We start from the raw sequence: 17,258 nt of genomic DNA on the forward strand, positions 1-17,258 counted from the left end.
ATGATGTTAGTTGGCAACAGATGAATTATTTTTAATGATCACTTTGATGCATTAGCACAAAATATTGCTGGCATATTCAATACATATGTACACGTACACACACACACACAATCACTGATAAGAAAATAAAAAGTCACTAACATTGTTATATTTTGTTGTTTCGAGACAAGGTTTCTCTGTGTAACAGCCCTGGCTGTCCTGGAACTAGCTCTGTAGACCAGTCTGACCTTGAACTCACAGAGATCTGCCTGCCTCAGCCACCCAAGTGCTGGGGATTAAGGGCGTGCACCGTCACAGCCCAGGAATGCCCAGGAAAAATTTTTAAGAACCAACAAAAGAATACCAGGAAAGTACACTAATTCAAGCACATTAAACATAGCACATGAGTCAAAGAATCAATCAAGTGAGAAATTTAAGACTTATTAAAACTATTAATAAAAATGAAAAAAATGGCATACCAAAACCTCTGGGACACAATAAAAGTAATCTTATAGGCAAAATTTATTTCTCTACGCTCCTAAATTTAAAAAATCAGAACACACAAATAAATGACTTAATAGAACAACTCAAGAATTTGGAAAATGAGAACAAACCAAACCCAAGTCCAGTAGCTGGCAAGAAATAATAAAAACCAGAGCAGAAACTAATGAAAAATAAAAAATACAATAAAAAAAGTCGAAGAGCAGGGTTTTTTTGCAGAAATAAACAGAATTGGCAAAACTTTGCCCCAACTAAACAAAAGAAACAGAATCATACACTGTATTAGTCAGGGTTCTCTAGAGTAACAGAACTTATAGAATGAATATATATATATATATATATATATGGTGGGATTTATCAGAATCAGAATGACTTACAGCTAATCCAACAGTGGTTACCTATGAACAGAAGGTCCTAGACTCCCGTAATTGTTCAGTCCACGAGGCTGGACGTCTCCGCTGGTCTTCAGTCTATGCTGGAATCCCTAAGAGGTAGGCTTCAATGCCAGTAAAGAAAGTGAACTGCTTTCAGTATAAGACCAAGCAGACAAAGAGCGGAAAGCTTCCTTCTTCCAAGGCCTTTATAAGGGCTTTCCAGCAGAAGGTGTGGTCCAGATAAGGCAGACCTTCCCAGCTTCAAAAGATCAGAATTAAAGGCGTGTCTTCCTATGTCAAAGATCTGAACTAGAAGTGGATCTTCCTACTTCAAATTAAGCAAAAGTCCCTCACCGGTGTGCCCTTCATTTGGGGGTTTTAGTTCTTTCCAGATGTAGTCAAGATGAAAACCGAGAATAGCCATCACAGATACTACAGCAATCTAGAATGTTATAAGGGAACACTCGAAAACCTGTATTCCATTAAGGTGGAAAATCTAAAGGAAAGGGAAAGTTTTCTAGATTCATCCAAAGTGAAATGAGAACTCCACAACCTAAAGAGACAGAGAACAAATAATAGGATCAAACGAGAAAAAAAAAAAAAAAAAAACACTTGATTGCAAAGCCAGTCCTAGATGGGTCGACGGCAGAATCCTACCAGACTTTCAATGAAAATTTACAATCAGTGCTTCTTAAATTACTTTTATTTTTTTGGCTGTGAGCCTAGCCTTTAACAGCTGAGCCACCTCTCCGGACAATTAATTTTAAGAACCGGAACAGAAGGAGCACGTCTGAACTCCTTCTAAGCCACTGTTACTTTACTATGAAAACCAGGAAGACACAACAAATAGAAAATTACAGGCCAATACCCTGATGAATAAGAAGATGCAAAAATCAAAAAAAAAGATTTGCAAACCAAATTCATATATAAGAAAGATCATCTGTCACAAACATATTGGTTTTATACTAGAGATGCAGGGGTGATTCAATGTATGTAAGCCAATAAATCTAATAAAACATGTAAACGGACTTAAACATAAAAATCACATGATCAGCTCCCAATAGTTTTCTGAAAAAAAAAATCTTTGATTAAAATTCAACATGCTTTCATGATTAAAAAAAAAAAGTCCTAGAGACTAGGATCAGAGGAAACATCAACATTATAAAGACTATATATGATAAACCCGCAGCCAATATCATCCTAATGGAGGAAAGCTTGAAGCAATCCCATTAAGATCAGGAGTGGGACGATGCGGTCCACCATCCCCACTCCTTTTCAATATAGTGCTTAGAGCACGAGCAGCAGCACCAAGGCAGGAGAAGGAAACTTGAGGTACTAACATGGAAAAAAGGAAATCAAATTATCCCTATTTGCAAACAGTACACTGTTATACATAAGAGATTTCAACATTTCCACCAGAAAACAACTAGAAATAATCGACAATTTAAGCAAAGGGCTGAATACAAAATCAACTTTTAAAAAAAAAAATTCTATACACCAGCAAGAAGGAATAGCTAGGAAATGAAAACAACCTAATGTCCTTCAACTGAACGAACAGATAAAGAAAAGCTGGTGCATATACCTAAAGGAGTGCTATTCAGCAGGGAAGAAAAATAAAATCATGAAATTTTCAGGTAAATGTACAGAACTAGAAAATAATATATTGAATGAGGTAACCCAGACTGAGAAAGACAAACAGCACATTTTCTCACATCCATGGTTCCTAGTTCGGAATCCTCAGATGAGGGTTTAGATTCTAGTGTACCTGCATAACCTAGGAAAGTAAAAGGAGGCCGTGGGGGCAGGCTAGAGAGGGGAATCACAGGATACAAGTGATATCCTGGGGGATATGGGAAGATAGGGAGGGAAATTTTAATTGGGGAGATGGTGGAACATTAATACAGGAGAGATAAGAGATAATAATGACAAGGACGTTTGTAAATGCTTTAAGAAATCATATTATATTCACCTATAATTACATATAATAGACACAAACACACACGGAGAGAGAGATTTTGGCTGACTTTAAATGCAGTTACACCACTTTGGGTGGCGATACAAAATCCTACAGCCAGTTCCTGGGGCAGCTGAGGATAGGGAACCTGAAATGATCCTATCCTATAGCCATACTGATGAATATTTTGCATATCACCATAGAACCTTCATCTGGCGATGGATGGAGATAGAGACAGAGACCCACACTGGAGCACTGGACTGAGCTCCCAAAGTCCCAATGAGGAGCAGAAGGAGGGAGAACATGAGCTAAGAAGTCAGGACCACAAGGGGTGCACCCACCAACTGAGACAGTGGGGCTGATCTATTGGAGCTCACCAAGGCCAGCAGGACTGGGACTGAAAAAGCATGGGATAAAACCGGACTCTCTGAATATGGTGGACAATGAGGGCTGATGAGAAGCCAAGGACAATGGCACTGGGTTTTGATCCTACTTCATGTCCTGGCTTTGTGGGAGCCTAGCCAGTTTGGATGTTCTCCTTCCTAGACCAGGATGGAGGGGGGAGGACTTTGGACTTTCCACAGGGCAGGGAACCCTGACTGCTCTTCAGACTGGAGAGGGAGGGGGAGAGGAGTGGGGGGAGGGGGAGAGAAGTGGGGGGAGGGGGAGAGGAGTGGGGGGACGGGGGGAGGAGTGGAAGGCTGGGAGGAGGCGGAAATTTTTTTTCTCAATAAAAAAAATAAATAAAAATGAAAAAAAAAATAAAAATAAAAAAAAAATCCTACAGCCAGGTATAGGAAACCTTCCTTCAAGCTGTTGGTGAAGGGAGTTCAAGAGACTCCCAAAACAAAATACAATATTGCCATTGGTTGACTCCCAGAAGTTGAAGATAAGTCCCTATTGCTGAAGAAATCTCACACTTTGGCCACAGGACATGGAGCAACCTAGGTGGCTCTGGCCGAGTAATAGTCTCTCTGAGGACTAATACAAGCTGCCAACAGAAGAAAGTAATCAATAGTCCTACACGACTGTAACCTAAGTAAGCTACGAACCACAACAATGATCAGGACAAAAAGATATCCCTAAGGGGTGCAAAAGTGGCACTCATATCTTGGCAGTTACCAACAGCTATCTGATTGGACTTAAGGGTCCACTCTATGGTGCGAGGGGAGGAACATCTGGTACTAGAAAACTAGCCAACCACTCATGGCTATTGAGGACATAGATCTCAGAGAAGAGTCTACTAATGTCGCTTTCCAAACCAGTATAACTCATTTCGGAGGAGGGTGCAGAAAGAAAGTAAAAGCCAGAGGATCAAGAAATCTGCTGCAAGATTGTGCTTTCTAGATATGACAGAGAATCTATACCCAGGAAATCACAACAGCATGCGTGCTTAAGACAAGCCTGACCAAAGACAACATCAATTGACATGCCAATGTGAATGTGGGAAATTACACAGTTCCTTTATCCCCAGATAAAGAGTTACTCATAGCCAGGAGGTAGTGGCACACTCCTTTCAAGCAATTGAGAGGCAGAGGTGGGCTGACCACTGTGAGTTTGGGGCCAGCCTGCTCTACAAAGTGGGTTCCAGAACAGCCAAAGCTGTTACACAGAGAAACTCTGTCTCAAAAAACAAAAGACTACTCAGAAAGGGAGGATTGGTCTTCTCCAGAGTTGCGCACCCTAAATGGTCATCCAATCCCAAGTAGTCAGACCTAAAAACATACATATTCAAGCAACACTAAACATACTCAGCAGGTTGCATTTATATACTTAATCACTTACATACATGTAACAAAAATAAAAGAAAATGACATATATGATTAAATAAGAATTATTAAAATATTAGTAAGATATTATACTGCATATCTGGAGATCATAATAATATGTATTTTAAAAATGTGTCAAATAGATATAAGAAATCATGAATGAAGGGTTAATTAGGCCTGAGTTCTTCCTGAGGAGCTATAGGTAGTTAGTTGTTATGCAGCTCACTGGTTCAGCCCCTAGAAGTTGCTCTTGCTCATGCAAGGAACCCTAATTAAATGCAGTGGGCGACAAAAAAAAAACACGTGAAAAAAAGCAGGGGAACTTGTCAGAAAGAAGGGATTCTGTGGGAGGGGGAGGGGATAAGAGAATAGTGAAGTTATATACCTATAAAACTTTGAAAGAATAAATCAGAGTTTCCAAACAGGTGGCTCCAGTGCCATGAGTTTAAATTGAGGTCTCTATTCCAGTCCATTAACTGACAAGTCTGGTTTGTGGCAGCGCATGCTCTTTTTATTATCTCATCTTCTAGTACAACTTGAAACAAGGTGCCATGATAGTTCAAGTACTATGATTAATTTATTTATTGTTAAGGATCCCTTTGGTTTCCATATGAATTTTAAGATTGTTTTGCTTATTTATATGAAAACTAGCATTGAAATTTTGAAGGGGATTGCTCTGAATCTTTTGGTACCATTGGTAGGATAGCCATTTTCACAGTATTATTACTGCTAATATATTTTTTCATCTTCCAGTGCAGTGTTTCTCAACTTGCACTAGAAGGTCATGATCCCTTTGGAATGGCATACTGGATATCTTACATATTAGATATTTATATTAACAACAGTAGCAAACTTAAAGTTATGATGTAGTAATAAATAATTTTATGTCTAGGAGTCACTGCAACATGAAGAACTGTATTAAAAAGTTGCAGAATTAGGAAGGTTGAGAATGACTGTTCTAGTGTCTTCTTCAATTTCTTTCTTTAATGTTTTATATGTTCCGTTATAGAGGCCTTTCATTTCTGATCAAGGGCTGTTATTTTTTGCTTTTATATACACTTTAGGCAATTATAAGTAAGCTGATTTTTCTGATTTCTTTCTCTGTGTGTCTGTTATTACTATATAGGAAAGTCAATAATATATAGTATTTGTTATGTTGAATTATATTCTTTCTATTCTTAGTCTCTTTGTGACTTTCATCATAAGGAGATGTTGATTTTTTAAAAATCCTTTTCAGAGGGGATCACGCATTTCTGACACTGTATGCCTTTTTGTTCTGTTTTGACTTCATGTCTCTTAAATACCTTGCAATATATCATCTTAATTCCTTTGTTTCTTTTACTGATTTTTAAATATATTTGGTAATTTACAGAAGTTTTACTCCTATAAATTCCAATTCCTTCCCTCATCGTTTGTTAAGTATATTGCATGTATTGCATGTTCATCAATATTCCTGTAGACATCACTTTCCCCAAATTATCTTAAGTACTTTTATTAACTTATTCTTTAATTGAATGCTGAATATATCACTTTGGCTGTACATGATAAATCTTTCTCTGACTCTTCAGACAAATTTCCCTGGATGTAGCGTATTGGACACAGAGAAGATCTCAGTCAGAACCAATAGAAGACACATTTGCACATGAAGCATTCCAAAAGGCTGCCACAAAAGTTAAATAATGACAGTTTTTTGGGAATGGAACTTTAGAGAACTGACAACCCCATTCTTCCCTTGCTAGTGGGTGCCAAATTTCTGCTTTCACTGAATGCAGCTGGAGAAGAGAAATGGGAATGAGATGAATTATAATTATAAACTCACAGCTCTTACCAAAAGATTTTTTTCTTAAATAAATGCTCCACAAGCCCGCATGAGACCCATCTTGGCCCTCTACATTTGTGAGACAGTTGTATTGCTTGGTCTACTTGTGGGACTCCTAGCAGTGGGAGGAAAGGCTGTCTCTAATGCTTTGGCTGGCTTTTGGGAACCTATTCCTTATACTGGTTTGCCTTGTCCAGTCTTAATACAAGGGGAGGTACTTAGTCTTACTGCAACTCGATATGCCATGTTTTGTTAATATCCATGGGAGGCCTGCTCCTTTCTGAACAGAAACAGAGGAGGAATGGATTGGGAGGCAGAGGTGAGGCAGGGGTGAGGGAAATACAAGAAGGGCAGGGAGGGAGAACTATACTCGAGATGTAAAATCCATTAATTAATTTAATTTTAAAAAATGCTTCATGGATTTTTGCAAGCCTCAGGCTATTCCTAGTATACTAAAAACATCTATTATGATTTTGTCCTGTATTCTTAATTTTTTATATATGAGTGACATTTTATACAGGTCCTTGTTCCAACATTTTCATTGATAACAATCAAGTTACAACATTCTTAAATTTTATATATAATATTTATATAATCACCTGTGAGGTTTTGCTCTTTACATTTATTCTAATGACTACAACGGCTTTGAAGTTTTAATAAGATCCATTGTTTGACTCCATGTTTCTCTGCACAGATCTTTGGGACCTCAATACTCCAATTTTTGTTGTCCTGAATAAGGCCACAAAAGTGTATTTTGAGGATTATCCTGAATATGTACAAGGTATTCACTTGGTCAAACTCTGTGCCAAGGTGGGGAGATCATAAGTTCAGGTGCACATATGATGCTGGATTCCACACTTTCATTGGAAGATAACTACCGTACCTACTCAGCTATTAAACAATATCTCAAAATTCTGTATTTATGAAGATGTAACTCAATTCTGCAATCTCTGTCATTTAAATGACAAAAAATGTCAATGGAGAAATAGTTTTTCACACAGGGAAAATAGAGAAATAGTTTTCACATATCAGTAAAGTCACACGAGAGATATATGTGGGAGCATTGACTATACATGTGCGTAACCTGTAGCATAACTCAATTATTTTATATATACCCATGAGAAATAAGTATGCATGCAACAAAAAACTACCTATTAAAATATAAACTCATACAGCAAAACTCAAGACTGCACACAGTTCACATATCCATGAAATGTGTAATAATAACTAAATTATGGTATAGATATACAATGGAAATTTATGATAATATAAAAATAAATACAATGCAATATTATATACCAATGTAAAAGAAGCAAACCACTGGTACATACAACATCATCAATGAATCACAAAACCTTGAGAGAAATAAGCTAAACATAAATGAGTATATACCACATGGTTTCATTTAGATTTTATATACATACATATATATATATATATACACACACACACACACACATATACAGACAGTGCTAATAAATGATGCTAGAAATCTGCGTAGTGGTTTTCTGTGGGATACAGAAGCTAACCGTGGGTAGTGGAAACTTTTGGCAGTCCAGTCATTTTCTGTTTTGTCTGATGTGGTTTATAGGCACATGTTCAGTTTAGGAGGCTCACTACAGCTGTACATGTTTCTGTACTCACACTTTCTCTTTACTAAAATGAACTATTGGCAAACCAGATTAACCTACATATTCTGACTCCAGAAAGGAAGGATTTGGGACAAAGGAAACAATGCTGATGGGGGTACTGTGATGTGGAAAAGCACCCTACGTTCTTGCAATGGTGACTGATTCAGTGGGGCTGGAGCTCAGTTATGTCTACAGGTAAGAGATATAAGGCAGAGAAAGTTTTTTTTTTATTTCTGGGATAAAATAAATGTATTTAAGAAAGTAAAATACTAATTCATATATTTATTAACATAGGCCATAACATGAACATAGGTTAACATTCCAGTATACTATATCATATATACTTTGGAACAAAATGTTATAGTCAGGTACTATAACCATATGCTAGAATTGTTTTTCATTTGGTAACTTGTACCATTCTATTCCATTGTCCAAGGCAAAAACTTAGGAGTCACTTTCACTTCCTCCTTGCCCCAAACTGACCAACTACTCAACCTTGTTGATACCAACTTGCCTCATTTGTATCTTCCATTGGTGTTTACTACCATAGTTTAGACCCTACTTTTCACTTTGGAAATCAACCATAAATACCCCACTACTATTACTGTTTTCTCTCTGTCTCTGTGTCTCTTTCTCCTATTCTACCCATGCCCCACAATGATATAGCAAATGCTTCAAAAAGACCAAAATCCTTAGCATGTTGTATGGTGTGGGAAGTCCTTCTGTCTATGTGTTGATTTTATTGGTTAATGAATAAAAAAAAACTGGCTTGGCCTATAACATGGGAGGAGGAAGGTGGAGTTAGGAGAAGCCATGGATCCACTGCCTGAGACAGACACTGGGAACCTCAGCTGGTAAGCCATAGCCATGTGGCAATACACAAATTAATGGAGATGGGTAAAATTAAGATGTAAGAGTTAGCCAATAAGAAGTTAGAGCTAATGGGCCAAGCAGTGTTTTAATTACTATAGTTTCTGTGTGATTATTTTGGGGACTGGGAACTAAGTAGCGGCCTCCTCCAACATGCTCTTTACTATCATTCACAGTATTTCTGATTGGAGTATTATTGTCTTCTTTAAATAAAGTTTTATTAATATCCTTTTAAATAGCACGTTCATCTAAAAATGTACAGATTTCAATTATCTTTAAAATTCTATTTACAGTGCTAAGAATAAGAGAGTGAGTGCTTGGCCCTAAACCAGACATCTAATTAACCCCAACATAAGAAACCTCATGGAGAAGATCTTCTCCCAGTCAGTAGGTTGCCTTTGTGTCTTAGTGACAATGTCCTTTGCTTTACAGAAGCTTCTCAGTTTAAGTAGGTCCCATTTATTCAATGTTGCCCTTAATGTCTGTGCTTCTGGGGTTATACATAGGAAGCGATCTCCTGTGCCCATCTGTTGTAGGGTATTTCCCACTTTCTCTTCTATCAGGTTCAGTGTGTTCGGGCTGATATTGAGGTCTTTAATCCATTTGGACTTGAGTTTTGTGCACGGTGATAGATATGGGTCTATTTTCATTCTTATACAGGATGACATCCAGTTGTGCCAGCACCATTTGTTGAAGATGCTTTCTTTCTTCCATTGTATACTTTTAGCTCCTTTATCAAAAATGAGGTGTTCATAGGTTTGTGGGATAAAATCCGGGTCTTCTATACGATTCCATTGGTCGACTTCTCTGTTTTTATGCCAGTACCACACTGTTTTCATTACTGTAGCTCTGTAATAGAGTTTGAAGTCAGGGATGGTAATGCCTCCAGAAGATCCTTTATTGGATAGGATTGTTTTGGCTATCCTGGGTTTTTTGTTTTTCCATATAAAGTTGATTATTGTCCTCTCCAGATCTGTGAAGAATTTTGATGGGATCTTGATGGGGATTGCATTGAATCTATAAATTGCCTTTGGTAGAATTGCCATTTTTACTATGTTGATCCTCCCAATCCAAGAGCAAGGGAGGTCCATCCATTTTTTGGTATCCTCTTCAATTTCTTTCTTCAATACCTTAAAGTTCTTGTCAAATAGATCTTTCACTTCCTTGGTTAGATTTACCCCAAGATATTTTATGCTGTTTGTGGCTATTGTGAATGGTGAAGCTTCTCTGATTTCCCTCTCTGCTTCCACATCCTTTGTGTATAAGAGGGCGACTGATTTTTTGGAGTTGATCTTGTATCCTGCCACATTACTAAAGCTGTTTATCAGCTGTAAAAGTTCTTTGGTGGAGTTTTGGGGGTCGCTTATGTACACTATCATATCATCTGCAAATAACGAAAGTTTAACTTCTTCCTTTCCAATTCGAATCCCCTTGATCCCATTATGTTGTCTTATTGCTATTGCTAGAACTTCAAGCACTATATTGAAGAGGTATGGCGAGAGTGGACAGCCTTGTCGTGTTCCTGAGTTAAGTGGGATGGCGAACAATGAGGGCTGATGAGACGCCAAGGACAATGGCACGGGGTTTTGATCCTACTTAATGTGCTGGCTTTGTGGGAGCCTAGCCAGTTTGGATGTTCACCTTCCTAGATATGGACGGAGGGGGGAGTACCTAGGACTTACCACAGGGCAGGGAACCCGGACTGCTTTGTGGACTGGAGAGGGAGGGGGAGAGGAGTGGGGGGGAGGGGGAGAAGGGTGGGAGGACGGGGAGAAGGGTGGGAGGAGGGGGAGGGAAATGGGAGGCTGGGAGGAGGTGGAAACTTGTTTTTTGTTTATGTTTTTTTTCTTCTTTTCTCAATAAAAAAAAAGAAAAGAAAAAAAAAGAATTGTAAGAAACAAAAAGGAATTACCATATAAATATAGACTCTAATAAAAAAAAAGAAAAAAAAAGAAACCTCATGGAGCATCACAGAAGAGCAAGCAGAAAGAATACAAGAGCCAGATGATAAGGGAGGAGTGAAGTGAAATGCTGTCTTTGGACATGACATGGCTATCACAATGATGAACTCACAGGAGTTGTGGGTTACCTACACAAGCTCTACACAAGATCAAACCAGGCAAAATTTCTGAATATACGAGGTAGAGGATCTCCAGGACCCATTCCTTACTCTGGGGCTATTGGCAATGGATAGTTGTTGGTGCGGGATGGAACTCATCTTTTTTGTTGTTGTTGTTGTTTGTTTTGTTTTTTGAAACAAGGTTTCTCTGTACCTTTGGAGCCTATTCTGGAACTAGGTCTTGTGACCAGGCTGGCCTCGAACTCACAGAGATCTGCCTGCCTCTGCCTCCGAAGTGCTGGGATTAAAGGTGTACGTCACTACCACCCGGCTGGAGTTCATTTTTTTTACGGATATGGCCATTGGTAAATTTCCCATGCTCCAGTGGGTAGCTGCACATCCATATACATATGAGCAGCACTAAATGAACTTAGTGGATTATTTTTAAAAAAACATAAAGTTCAAAAGGGAAATGAGGGAAGTAGAGGGAAGAAAAGGAGGTGGATATGATCATATTTTATCATAGACATGCATGAAATTCTCAAAATTAAAGAAAAATTTAAATATACTTTGGAAGTTCCTTTTATTTCAGGCATGTAGAATCCTAGACCGACAGGTCATGCCAAAAAATATAACAGATGAATGTCAATCAAGATAACCCAAAAACCTTAAAAATTGACAGCAATAAGCAATTTGATGGGAAAGCAGTACATTTCATACCTAGATGCTCTTAGTACTCTTGCCAAAATAAAACAAAATTGCAAAATATCAACCATGTATTTAACAAAGATACATTCTCCAAGAGAAATGGTAGCAGACCATCTCCAGGGATGGCACTATACATGAAATAGACTACCAAGATTTGGTTACATTTACAACATTTGGAACTAAGTTTTCCATTGCAGCTACAAGATTAACTGCCACGCACAACTGTATATTATTAATGCTTATGATGCTGACAAGTTATTTCTTTTTATTCTGTAAGATACAGACAGAATCAAAGCAAGATCGGTTTCCAGAAATGACCAAAACACATAGCAAACAAAGCCTGTTAGAACAAAGGCGGTTAAAGTCCCTGTTCAAATCACTGAAGTTCAATGAGAAGTTGTTTCTTTAAAACACTAAGAGACTGGAGAGATGGCTTAGCAGTTAAGAGCACTGGCTGCTCTTCCAGAGGATCTGGGTTCAATCCCCAGCCTCAACACTGCCATCTATAACTCCAGTTTCAGGGGATCCAATGCCCGCTTCTGCCCTCTGGCACACACGTGGTACAGACACACATGTAGCAAAATACCCACACATATGATTAAAATAAAGATGAAAAATATAAAGAGCAAGATCCTACCTATGACAAATCAGTGCTGCAGAATCACCTGCTGACCGTGGGCTTCAACTTGCTGAAAAAGAGAACTGTGATTATCATCCATAACCTCAGCAAGAACCAGAAGCAGAGGCTTTGAGAGCAGCAGAGCCTACACAAGGTGGACATCCACTGATATGGTACTGGCCATGGACATATTAAAGCACATGGCTTTCCTGAGTGACATAAAGACCATGATGGATACTAAGAAAATAACCAGTTTAGGGCTTCTCTTGCTGAACAGCCACGTAGCCCACATCCAGATCCCCCCAGACTGTGGTATACTCTACAGAACTCAGTGACCTCCCCCAGTCACTGGAGCTGGTAACACCAGGGAACTGACCACACTATGGTGAAATTCCTCCAGCAGAGAGATTAGGAACTGACCAGGCCCATGGGCAGCAAGCACATTATCTCCATGGAGAAGTCTCAGGTGGCTTTCACACGTACATTGCACACCTGCCCTGGCAGATGTGGGAAGACCTCTCCCACCCGGATGCCCAGGTGTCTTGGACATATTGAAAGAGAACTGTAGGACTAGCCCTATGACACCATTCACCAGAGCTCCCTTAGCACCTGGGGGCGCAAGGGACCAGCTGGCGCCAGACAGGAAATTCCATTTTGATTTGACATAAAAAAGGAGGAAAGGGAAAATGCATTGGAAGCTCAGGATTGCCCAGGGCTGCTAAAAACATCCTTGGTTCCAGAAGAGATCATTGTCTCAGTTGAGAAACCATCCAGGGTCAAAGGCTATGACTGGAGTGGTAAAGGTAGAAGATGATTTGAGGTAGGAGGAAACTGCAGGCTGTGGCAGCCCCCCAGTCTTAGAAGGTTCCTTCTGCCGATCTTGAAACCCCATACATACCAGGAGCAGCTGTAGGCCTCCTAGGCTTCTATTCCATGAAGACCCCTAAGCTACTATCTTATTGGCAAAAACCAGCCTGTTTTGCCTACTTGTGAATACCAAGCAATTATACAGATAACCTAGAACCTACATCCATTATCCTTGGGCCATTTCTACACCCTCCTCCCTCAGTCTACCACTGACCTCTTTCCCTGCTGCCTCAAAACTCCAGGCCATCCTAAGAATAACGAAAGCAGAAAAGTGAAAAAAAATGTATCGAGGGCAAATGTTATGCTAGTTTTCTAAGTCAGCTCAGGCAAGCAGTCATGCCTACAATTCTTAGTATATGCATGGCTAAAAAAGAATTCGTCCTAAATTCAGATCTACAGATTCCTAAAAGCTGTAAATTTGATATGTACATACACGACATACACTCCTTTCTCTATTTTCCTCATATCTCTACCTTGTATTCATCTTGAAATGTATATACAACACAGACATTCACACACATCCTAAATATTACATGGACTTTCTGATAGGTAACACAACTTGCCCTATAAAAATGGTTCAATTTCATAAAAAAAAAAACAGTAAAATGATTAATGTTACCATGGTTTGAAGAATGAGAGAAAATAAAGAGGGACAAACAAAATTTTTAGGGTATGGATCTATTCTGGAAGATGCTAGCATGGTTAATACTCCTATGTGTCTATCAATACTTGCAGGTTCATGAAAGTGGTAGAGTTAATAATGCTACATCAATACTGCAATCACTGTATTGGTTGGTTCAGTACTTGCAACAAATACTACACAGCAATGTAAGATGCAAATGACAGTGAAACTGTAGTGGAGCAGGCATATGCTACATGATCAATTTTTCTCTAAATCCATAGGAAAGTGGGCATGGGCAGCTGCAAATCCACATCACAAGGCTCCACTGAGGTCAGAGAAGACCCAGGAAAGTGCTTCTCCTTAAACACACTGGTCCTTCAAGGATAGTTAGTTGAATGAGCAAAGAATGGACACATAACTAACAGTAAGGCCTGGGAGCTGATAATTTTGAAGCATAGCAATGGGCTTGCCTGAGATCAGTGGCTACCTACCATATGCTAAAGGTCATAAGCCCCATCACACACAAAGGCACCATAGAAGACCAAGGAAAGACAGAGTTGCTACAGATCCAAACTATATGTGAAACCAAGGACCCTATACACTTCCATGGGAAGAAAGCACAGAAATCCATCCTGGCTGTAGAAGCTGTAGACCTATGCAGACTTGTTGCTAATGCCACTGAGGTTAGCGAGGGTCTTCATGCTCCCCTCCCTAACACAGGACAGATCCAGACAGAGCATCAACAAGGGACCTGAGAACTACACTGCTCAACCTAGTACAGCTGTGCCAAAAATGCAAGCCAAATGCTAACTATGTTAACTCCACTGGGGCAATAAATAACCCGAATCTGATCTTACAGGTTTGAACTGCAATTACAAACTGTACCTTCTTCATCAGTGCAATTTGCTGCACGAAAGAAACACCACAGGGAAGGAAAATATTTGAACATATTCCACCAAACCATATCTACTAATGTGATCATTGTACTTTAAATGTATTTTATTATACTTTGTCTTAGCTTTTCTGTTAATATTTTATTTCTTAAAACAGTTTAATGTTTTACTTTCATTCTTGTATAAATATCTCATAGTGGGTTTGCTTTAGTCTGCCCATCACTGGGCTGCATGTGCTCTGTATTTCTCAAGCCAGCCTACTGTGCAGTGTCTACTATGCTACTCTGCTCACTTTCTTTCCCTCTCGTTCCTCCTTCTTTTTCTCCTCTTCTCTTCCCTACTGCCTTAGGGTTTCTATTGCTGTGAAGAGACACCACTCCTGAAAATACCAATTGAACGTTAACAACTTCCAAAAGCAGTGAAACCAATGACGTCTCAAAGAATTGCAAAGAATGATTGGGAACGTTTGATAAAATCAAAGGGATACCAATAAACTAAAAACTCAAAGCGAATACAAAGTAAAAACTGACTTTAGAAAATCAATATGGGATATAAAGCAGGATTCCATGCCAATAAAATACTAAAACAATATAATTTAAAATTTAAAAATGCAAAACTCAGTAAGTCTAATTTAAAAAACTCAGCAGGAAGTCTTACCAATAAAATGGCTCAAGCAAAAGAGAAGTTATCAGAAATGTAGGAAAAAAATATATGAATTAGGACATTCAGACACTGACAAAGACAAAACAAATGTGAACAGAACATAGGAACTTGGAAGAACACCATTAAAAGATCAATCCATCTCATCCTGGAGATGGAAGAACAATAGACCTAAGGCACAAAAATATATATTCAATTAAATGGAGCACTTGATACCCCAAATATATTTTTCTTCCTAGAGATTTAGACAATACAAGTTTCTATGAATATCAAACCATTAAATTTGGAGTGACTATCCTAATTCACCTTTAATTATTTGCTGTGTTTTCCTTTTGTGGTTGTTGGTCTTTACTGTCAATTTAAGAGGATTTAGGATTAACCTAAGAGACTGTGAGGACATTTCAGGGAAGGCTACCTGTGTGGAGAAGAGCCATTCTGAAGTTGAAATCACATCTCAGTGACAAGGTTGAGGGAAAACTTGCTGCCTTTCTGACAGTTCCTCTTCATGAACACATGAAACCATAACTACTACTGCCATCTTCTGATGCTGCAGGAGCACAGCCATCCACTGTGTACTATCTCCGACAGCCTTCCGCGGAACTTCTAAGATGTACAGTTAGCGCTGTTTAATATATAATATATACTACACATAATGTACACTATGCATTATATACATATATACACACATATATAATATTCTACTGCTACAGAACTCTAATACAGCTTTTCATCCAACACACACTCATATTCCCAAGAGTGAACTCCAAGCCTTTCGCATCACGGCAACCAAGAGCTATGTCAAAGACGGGTTGCTTTTCTCTCTTCAAAGCAGCATATTTCTACTTGCAGTTAATATCACGGAAATTAAAATTAAGAAAAACAAATTTAAAAGAGACTACTAACAGTAGAGAAAGGGGTAAAGCAAAAATGCAAATAGAATTCTACCCTTTCACTCAAAATGAACACTAGTTTCAGTTATTTTTGTTAGTTGTTAAAAGAAAAAGAATCTTTCTGTGGCCTCAGAGATGGCTCAGAGGTTAAGAACACTGGCTATTCTCCCAAAGGATCGAGGTTTGATTCCCAGCACCCACAGTCATACACACACACACACACACACACACACACACACACACACACAAAATTAATCCTCTTTCTTTTACTGTGAGCTGATGAGAGAACTAAAGAAAGGATCAATATCTAACTTTAAGGTGAATTGTCATTCCACTTAAGGTTGTCACAGCCAGCAATGCTGATTACAGTGGCGCACACCTGTCATCTCAGTATGCCTCTGAGGCAAGAGGCTGACAATTTTGAGGTCAGCATGCCTTATATGGTGAGATCTAGTTTGACCTAGGCTATAAAGATCCAGTATCTACAGAAACCCCAACAATTATGACACTAATATATTCACTAATGCCTATAAGAATTCAACCCTTCACTAGCAAATGTACACCACCAGCATTTTCATTCTCAACATTACCCATAATCCACTGGGGAGCAACTTGCTCATTTTTCATTTGAGAGCAATCATGACTATAGCCCAACACTCTGGCTCATGTCACTCACAGACCCATTGATGCACCCTACACTACATGTCCCTATTCTCCTCCCTTATACCAGACACACACACATCCTTCTTTTTGTCCAAAATGTTTACTGTGTCCTTTACTTTCTCCAAAGCAAAATGAATGTTTTCATTGCTGGCCGGTAGCTCCAAACAGGGCAAGGAAGGAGACTGTATTCTGAACTTACTGCCATTATACTTCAAAATCTAATTTTACCTTCATTATACCATCTTCACAGCAAGTAGCACCAACGTCACAGCCTGTAAGTTTGGTAGGTCCCACTAGTAGCCCTAAATGACACAGCCTGAATGTCTGTGAGCTTGGTGGGTCTCACGACTAGCCCTAAATGACACAGCCTGAATGTCTGT

The 17,258-nt window shown here is 38.9% G+C and overlaps 1 protein-coding gene across 1 annotated transcript in view; it reads right to left on the reverse strand.

Annotated features, from left to right (window-relative positions):
• Nucleotides 1-17,258, reverse strand: part of Klf8 (Kruppel like factor 8) — a 153,962-nt gene that overhangs the window by 90,575 nt on the left and 46,129 nt on the right. The gene's annotated exons all lie outside the window — the stretch shown is intronic.

The sequence above is a fragment of the Microtus oregoni genome, unplaced genomic scaffold (assembly GCF_018167655.1).
Source record: "Microtus oregoni isolate MIOR12 unplaced genomic scaffold, Mior012 000121F_000, whole genome shotgun sequence".
In the NCBI taxonomy this organism is placed as follows: Eukaryota; Metazoa; Chordata; class Mammalia; order Rodentia; family Cricetidae; genus Microtus; species Microtus oregoni.